The sequence below is a fragment of the Pundamilia nyererei genome, unplaced genomic scaffold, assembly GCF_000239375.1.
Source record: "Pundamilia nyererei isolate P.nyererei 1_Seehausen unplaced genomic scaffold, PunNye1.0 scaffold00126, whole genome shotgun sequence".
In the NCBI taxonomy this organism is placed as follows: domain Eukaryota; kingdom Metazoa; phylum Chordata; class Actinopteri; order Cichliformes; family Cichlidae; genus Pundamilia; species Pundamilia nyererei.
In genome coordinates, this window is record NW_005187527.1 from 262,155 (window position 1) to 271,015 (window position 8,861).

General features: G+C 43.1%; 1 protein-coding gene across 2 annotated transcripts in view; it reads left to right on the forward strand.

Moving 5' to 3' along the window:
* Positions 1 to 8,861, forward strand: part of ppargc1a (peroxisome proliferator-activated receptor gamma, coactivator 1 alpha) — a 297,332-nt gene that overhangs the window by 180,686 nt on the left and 107,785 nt on the right. The gene's annotated exons all lie outside the window — the stretch shown is intronic.

The window sequence follows — 8,861 nt, forward strand, 5'->3', positions numbered from 1 at the left end:
AAAAACAAAAATCAGTGGCGTATTTTTGCCACCATGGAAACATACCTTGTGACTGCACTTAACCTTTGCATTAGATGCCCCAGCCATGACCGACTGCATTCCAGGTCAAGCAGCAGGGGGGACAGGTTAGATTAGGTGATGTCTGTGAGAGGCAGGAATATGAGCGAGATTACGCACCCCGAGATGAGGCTAGAGTTACAGTCAGCTGGATAAGGGGCGAGGCGTTTGTGATGGTCCCTGGGAAAGTGAGCTACCCGTTGGGGATTAAGGCTAATGTGTTAAAGAAATGGGTAGGACACGTGAGTATAAAATGTCCATGGATGAATCAGTCAGGTGGCGTAAAGGACATGTTAATGTTCAACACTAAAATCTGCAGGGTGTTAAAACTGTTATCAGGGCCATTACTTAATGTAGAGGAAATCAATGAGATCGCTCTACACAGAAACAGCGGTGGGGTAGGCTTTCCATAGTATGCAGTTCAGCTTTTCATCAGATGGTATAGCCCATATATATATATATCTATATATATATATATATAGATATATATATACACACATGCACAAGCATACATAAATGTACATATCAATTGCATAACATGTATGTGTAGACAGATTGCATTTGCTAAGTGCCTTATTGTAAAAATAAGGCATTTTGCTTCCTTTTCCTGTTGGATGGATGCCCCTCCCACCAACAGCACCGCCACTACCGCTCAATCAGAACCATCTACTGAAACAGTCTATTCTGTCGTCCCCTTTCCACAGAGCGGATGGAGTTTCAGTCCCATGACTGAGCTGCCGGAGTGGAATTGGAAAGCCAGCTTGCACTGGTTGAATCTCTCCCAACTGCCACCCCCTTTTCTCACTCGCACATTTGCCTTTGTCAGGGGGTATCGGTTTCTGCTTTGCTCTACATGTTAGGCACCACTGGACCTCTCCTCGTACTGCTCCTTCTTCTCCTCCTGACACACACACAGACACATGTCACCGACGCTACTTTCTAATGATATGTCCTGCGTTGCCCCTGCAAAGCGAGACCATGAATGGGATGGAAAAGTCAGGCCTCACACAAGTGTGCTCAGCCTGTGACGTATTCAGTAAGAAGGAAACTTGAATGGGACGGGTGAATGGGTAGACTGAGAAGAGATGTCAGTGATAGAATATCCTATACGTAATGCCGAGGCACATGATTCCTTAAATTTTATATAACGGAAAAGAAAGAACATTTTAATCCTGTTAATTATTCAGAAGAACTGCTCTAAACCTTCTGTGCATTTTCAGACAGTTACAATTGATTGCATCTTTCAGATGCCCATAAGTTAGTGTCAAAGCAATGCTCAATGGGAAAGAAAGCCAACACGCTCTATCAGTACGTCCCTGGGATCGACATTGAGATGTGTTGCACCTCATTGTTTTTGACAGAGCGCTCCCAAACTGCTGCACAAGTCAACAGCGTTGGAGCCGAAGAAGCTTCAGTGCTAGCTTTGGGAATCTGCCCTTGCCCTTGGTGGACTTGTGTTTAAGACAGGCGGGCAGCTGTTGGCGCCGGCTGGAGGAGCTGCTTTAGAAGCAGGGGTCCATCCCGTAAATGGAGCCGTGCGGTTCTGATGGATCAGCACATCAGTTCCCCTCCTGCAGGGTCAAACAAATGGAGGGTAGCGCAGAGCCTGTATCACTCATGATGAAGGGAGCAGAGGAGGGAGACGTGGAAAAGATTAGAATAAGGAGAATAATCTTTTCCCTTTTCTTTTTAGAAGACGTGAGGAAACTTGATTCTCAAAATAGCTTTTGGTTTTTATTATGTCAAGTAAAAGGCTGGTTGTGATGAATGAACATGTTTGAAATCAATTTTTGAAGAGACCTAATTGGGACTTTTCAGAAAGTCCCCAAATACCTTACAGTGTTGTTGTTTTTTAATTTGACACATTTTAAGCAGCGCTGCTGCACTGTTAAATTTTTTCTCAACCCTTGCTTTTGTCTTTTGTTCTAAAAGTGAATGATTTGCACTGGTGAACTTTGCCACCGGCAGCTTAGCTTTGGATTTACCGTATACTGTCAGCTGTAAAGTAGAATAAATAACATGTTGTGTGTGACCCTTAAATATTAATTCACTCTAGTTACATATTATCCTGTCCTTCAAGTCTGGAAAATATCACTCAGGTTTTCCATGTCAAAAGGGCATACATTTGTAGGTTGGTGCTTTCAGCTGCTCTGTTGTTTTCCAATGGGTGACCAAGGAGATAGATCTGCATATTTGATTTGATACGGCCTTTTACATCAGAGGCACTTTCCTGAGACAACCCTTCCGTTAATTCAGGCTTGAAGGTATGAGTACATTAACCCCTGGGGCTGGGTTTGTGTCTCCTCCCAGTCTCAAAACCAGGATCTTTCGCATTGGAATGTATTAACGTCTACTCTGTACACTACAAGGACATATTCATGTATATTACCCCCCCCCCCCCCAAAAAAAAAAAAAAATTTGACACAAGCTATGTTTATGCACCAGTTAAATAATTTTTTAAATGGTTATCGCGGTAACCCTGATATTCTTAAAATCCCCAATTGAAGGCACACTGTAAGGCTTTTCTTCTGTGCATGCTGATTCATTTACATTGGATTACTGTGCTTTGTGGCCTGTCAGAACAACATCATTACAATATCTTCAAATGTAAGCACTGCCCACACAGACAGGTGTCAAAGAAAAACCAACGGAAATTTCATCACAGTTTTGATGTGCTTCATTATTTCGTGTGGAGGGCGACCAGAGAGATTGAACAGCAGTTTTCCAAAGGATATTTCTTCAATTGACATGTTTGTAATGGAGATAGGGAGCGTTGTCTGTGACGAGTCGCATCATTTTCATACTCATCACATCTGTGACCCCCTCATGCCCTATGGATTGTCATCTTGAAAAGGACCACTCCAATCAGGACAGAAATGCTTGATCACAGGTTAAAGGTGAGGATTTATAACAACTTTATACTGATTTGCAGTTGCAGTGCTTCTCAAACTGTGTGGTGCGTTACAATGGTAGTAAATAGCATCACTGCAGGTGGGAAAAAATCTAAAGTGAAGCTAAGCTCAGAAAATAGGAAATATAGATGATATGTGGACCTAAGCCATGCCTGCAAAATGCCAGAACAGCAAAAGACAGACACCAATCCCACTCACTATAGATTTCAATGGTTCATTTTTCCTTTAATTAGTCATCTGTTCGTAAGATTACTGGTTCAAGAAGTTAACACAAGCATTTCCCACCAACTTGCCCAAGTCATTTTTTGCCATTTTGTGTCATTGTATATACACTTATCGGGCATAACATTATAACCATCTGCTTAATATTGTGTTGATTCCCCTTTAGTGGCCAAAAAGACCCTGACTTGTTGGGGTATGGACTCCACTAAACTCCTGAAAGAGTTCTGTGGAATCTGGCACCAAGATCTTAGCCACAGACACTTTAACTTGCAAGGTGAGGCCTCCATTGATTGGACTTGTTTGTCCTGCACATCCCATAGATCCTCAGTTCGACTGAGATCTGGGAAATTTGGATGCCAAGTCAACACCTCAAACTCGTTGCTGTTCTCCTCAAACCATTCCTGAACCATTTCTACTTGGTGGAGAGGAGCATTATCCTGCTGAACGAGGCCACAAGGAATACTCTTTCCATGAAAGGGTGTACATAGTCTGCAGCAATGCTGCTTAGGTAGGTGGTACATGTCAAAGTAATATCCACATGGATGGCAGGAGGTTTCCAACAGAACATTGTCTGAAGCATCACACTGCCTCTGGCATTGTGGCCATTGTTGGTGCTTTCACCTGTGGACAGGAGTCAGCATGGGCATCCTGACTGGTCCAATACACAACAAACGGCAATACTCTGTTTATTCTGACACCTTTCTGTCAGAACCATCACTAACCTTTTCAGCACTTTGAGCTACAGCAGCTCATCTGTTTGATCTGGCCACATGGTCCAGCCTTTGCTTTCCACGGCATCATGGAGTCTCCCAGGAACCTGTCACTCGTTCATAACTGCTCCTTCCATGGAGTAGTGGTGGACTTTTGATGCATACAGACACAGAACATCACAAGAGCTGCAGTTTTGGAGATGTTCTGACCCAGTCGTTTAGCCAGAACAGTTTAATCCTCATGAAACTTGCTTAAATCCTGACACTTGTCCATTTTTCCTGCTTCTAACATCAAATGTGAGGACAGAATGCTCACTTGCTCCATAGTATGTCCCACCATGATGCCATGATGGACAGATAATCAGTGTTATTCACTTCACCTGTCTGATCCGTGTATTATGAAAATAAAGGGTTTTGCATGATCAGTGTTTGTTTCTCACAAAGTTTTAACTGATAACAAGAGTATTTTTAAAAACACAATAGTATGGCAAACGCCCAAAACATTTCACAAAAGCAGTTTGTAGTGGAGGATTTAGTCAAACTTTACTGTACATACATTTTTAACCAGCTATGAAAACTACTCATGTCAAGCCATGTTTGTCGCTGGAAAAAATACTCAAATACTCTCACCCCACAGTAATGCAGACAATGGCTGAACAACAATCGAATCACATCAAATTCTGGCACAGTTCATCACTTTCAGAGATGCAAAGTCAAGTAAGGTTTTAATATTCGTGCTTCAGCACAAGGTGCGCTCCGTGTGATGACAGTAAAGATGCTGATGGAGCGAAGACATCCTTCCCTTTCAACCCAGCCCCCACTCCAGTGCTTCATTTACCCCTCCATTTCTCTTTCTCAGTATTATAACCAGCCTGTAATTCACATGGCATCATAGGGTCCCTGTCTGTATAAATCAAGAGCCCCTATCCATGAAGCATATATTTTTGATAAAGCTGCCTCTTCATCAAGGTCTTCCGAAGCTCCGTTACTAACCGTATTGATTCCTCCTCAGATTATTTTCAGCCACGGGGGAATTTCTATTTTTTCCCCCTCCTCTTTTTTTTTTTTTTTTTTTTTGAAAGCATGACAGAAATGGATCTATGGTAATCATATTCCATCTGTGACACTGCGCTCACTCCGTAAATATACACTATCCTTGCTTAAGCCAGAGAATCTCTGTCTGTCTCTCCCTCCCTCTCTCTCCGATCGTACCTTAATTGTGCTGTTAGAGAAGCAGAATCTAATTCCGAAAAAAGCATCCACGCGCTTACCCTCCCCGCTATCTCTCTCTCCATTCTCCAGCCTCCCAGCTCACTCGCACACACACGCACACACACGCACACAAACTTTGGTCGACGGCAACTCCTAGAAAGCAAACAGGCCTTTGGCTGGAGGAGCCAGATAGGAGCTGGTTGGCTCCCACCAATCCTTTATCTGAGCCAGCGCTGCACATCAATAACACAAACACCACCACCACCCGCCCCCCTGTTCCTCCTCCCTCCCTCCTTCCCTCCCCTCGCTCCATCCTCTGTCACCAAACACCCTCCCCTCCTCCCCTTTCTCCTTTCCCTCCAGCTTGTACTCCTCCACTTTTAATCTTCCAAAACAAAACGCCAGAGCCCCCAATGAGAAACTGCATCAAGCTGAGAAAGTGATAAAGCAGTTATTTTATTGTTTATATATTTATATTTATTTATATATTTATTTCTTATGTGTTTGAGACCGGTGGAATGATTTGCACATTTCAATGTTGGGGCACCTTCCTGGGCTTTTTGCTAATAACCTGTTGATCTGTGCTTCTTGTTTGTGTCGCTTCTGTCAACTCCGACGCCACCGCACAAAAAAACAAAACAGACATTAACAAGCAAACCCTTTTTTAATGCCATCTTTTGGTCAGGCCAAAGCTTTTGTTGTAGCGCACGATTCACGCTTTGATTATACTTCTTTGTGTCCGGCGCTGCCTTTTTATGGTGATGAAGAGAGACGTTTTTTTTCCTTTTTCATACTTCAAAATGGAAGAGTGATAACAGCGTGTATTCACCCTCAAATCATCTGGATGCTCCTCTAATTGCATTCAGTTTGTTTGAGCTCTGCACCTTGTATCGCATTAAACTGCTGTTACATGCCAGATCATAACAATACGAGGGGTTTGTGCACATATACACACACCCGCCTTCATAGATGTGTGACTCCGTTCTTTATTTTAGCTTGCCATCGTCTTTTAAAGACTTTAAACAAAAAAAACAAAAACAGGTGTGTGGCTGACCCACAGGTAGAGCAGCCAGACAGTTTTTCACCAGCCGAAATTTCCCTAGTGAGCATTTCTATTCTTTCTTTCTTTCTTCTTTTTGGACTCGGTTATAGTGGTATCTCTTAAAAACGGTGTGTGCCTGTGCATGTTCACACAGCTTTGGGGGTTTTGCCTTAGGGGGGATAAAGACTACAAGACCTCCCGCAGACTCTGTGCACTTATAAAAACTCCTGTCCCAGCCAAATGTGTAGACATACTCCACGAAAGACTCTCAGCAATAACTGGGAATTCCCTCCAAAATTGCACTGCACAAATTGAGCACAAAAGCCAAATCTGCGCACTTCATGCAAGACCATGGGTGCAGGCAACATGCCACTTAAGGGAGCGAGGTCTCGCTCTAACCCTGCTGAATCAATAGTGCAGGCAAAATGGCACACTAATCAACATTCCATTACTGCTATTTGCATATTTGATCCAGGATTTGTTCAATGGATTATACATATTACCTGCATGATGTTTAATTGCCTTTTTAATAGACTCTGTGATTAAACAAGGAAGTTGGGTTAGGGTGGTGGTGGTGGTGGGGAGACAAAACGGGGGTCGGGAAGGAGGTGGAGGGTGTGGGGAGTGCAGGAAATCTTATTAGAACAAGTTGCTCGCATCCTCCGGAAGACTGTGCGAAGGTGCTGGAATGAAATAAAGCAGAGATCCGTCTTGTGATAGAGGCGGCAGTGGCTGCTCAAAATTCATTCATTTGGCTGGTATTTGTTTAAGGAGATTGAAGAGGAGGCTGCTTGTTCCCTTCACCACTGAGTTTTACATCTTATCGTGTTTTGACAGATGAGGGGCGCGAGGCACTGGGATGCACACACGTGGAGTATGCATTCTTGCATTGTGGATATGCTCGACGAATTAAAGTTTTGGCTCGCACGTGAAGTTTTCATGTGCTTTTTTTTTTTTCTTCTTTTCTTTTGGCACGATGTGGGGGTGAAAGAACGTGCGGTTTTACCTGTGTATAAATGTGTCTTAAAAGTCTGCGCCATGCAAATTATCACAACATTTTGTGTTGTCATGCAAATATGCTCAGGCAGCTATCAATGCTGGTTACCTGGCTTCCACCCCCCCACCCCCCACCCCCATCCCCCCTCCGTGTTGAACCATTAATCACAGTGAAAGAATAAGAGAGAGAATGGAAGCTAACGACTACCGTTCAAGCATTAAGAGAGAAACCCAATGCAAGAAGCTAATCGCTGACAATAGACTCTCTTTAAACAGCAACAATGGGCTCGCTAATCTTCAGAAGTATTAGTGCCAAGCTGTACGTAACCTAAGTGAAGCACTTCAGGACTTCAAAGTAAGCTGAATGCCTAATGTGTTGGGGCCAGAGTGTGTTTAAAGTTGTGTGTATACAGAAACTGCTCGTATGCACGAGTACGGTACACAATATGTGGATTCAGAAAAAAAAAGTTTAAAGCGCAGCCAATAAACGTACCTTTTAATGACTTATTCTGAAGGCCAACATGCGCACAAAGACACAGATTCACATTCATACAGATGCATCAACACCACATTTTGACTACACGTACATCATGTGGCATTTCCTAACAAGGGAAAGCTGGGGAAAAAAATCTCTCAGTGAGGTCACCCTCTCCTACAGTTAGCGGCCAGTCACCTGCTCTCATTAATAAGGAAATTAATGTTGCATTCCGTTTCAATTAACCTTCCCCGGCTACAGGAGCAAGACTGGGAGGGAGGCCCAGGCACCCGCCGAGGTCAAGGTAATTGAATTGGAGGTACACTGATCATGAGGCCAAGGAGTTGTTGCTATGGCGCTGGGGGCAACTGTTAACCTGCCATTAAGGTGGAGGTTGAGACTGCTATGCGTCAGGTCGTGTTGTTGTATCTCACAGATATGACAGTCAGCATCAGCGAGATCAGCCTTCGTAACTATCAGTTGCCAGATTAGGCGACTGACAGACTTGATTACTGGTTGGGGTAAATTTGCATAATGTCTAACGCCTGATCGTGGACTGCTGAGATGAACTGTTCAACATTAGAAGTGATGAAATGATGATCAAGCTTTTGATTCGGTGTGGTGTTTGTAAATCACATGGAAACAGAGGTTTATTTACACAATTTTTTGACGATGCAGAAAAAGATGTTTTCTAAGCTAAGACGTTTTGACCAGTTACATGCTAGGAAATTTTTCAAGGACACCTTGTAACTTTCACAAACGGTCACAAAACCAGTTTTTAACGGCCCCAAGATGACGGAAGTTGGACTAAAGCAGACAGGATATATTTGATGCAAGATACAGGGAATTACTTGCATTTGGAGCAGTTCTGCAACTTGCCATTTTTACTGAGGTAGAAAGCAGTGGAGATGCAGGTCAGCAGGGTGTGCAGCAAGAACATGTGTCACACTTTATGGATTGAAAAGCAGACAGTGTAATCTAGCTAGCAATTACATATTCTCCAAAATATATTTGCCAAGCCAATCCGTCTAATATATTTTTGCCGTACCTCAGTTTGTTTTGCATTTTGTCATGACGCAGACAGTGACAAATGAGATTATAGCCTTTTAGTTCTGTTAGTAATGTTGTATTCATATCGGTGATTTATTATTATTTTTTGCACAAAATGTTACTTTGTGTAATTTCCACAGGTCCACTTTTGTCCCTTTGTCATTGTGTCATTTTCTTCCTCTTGC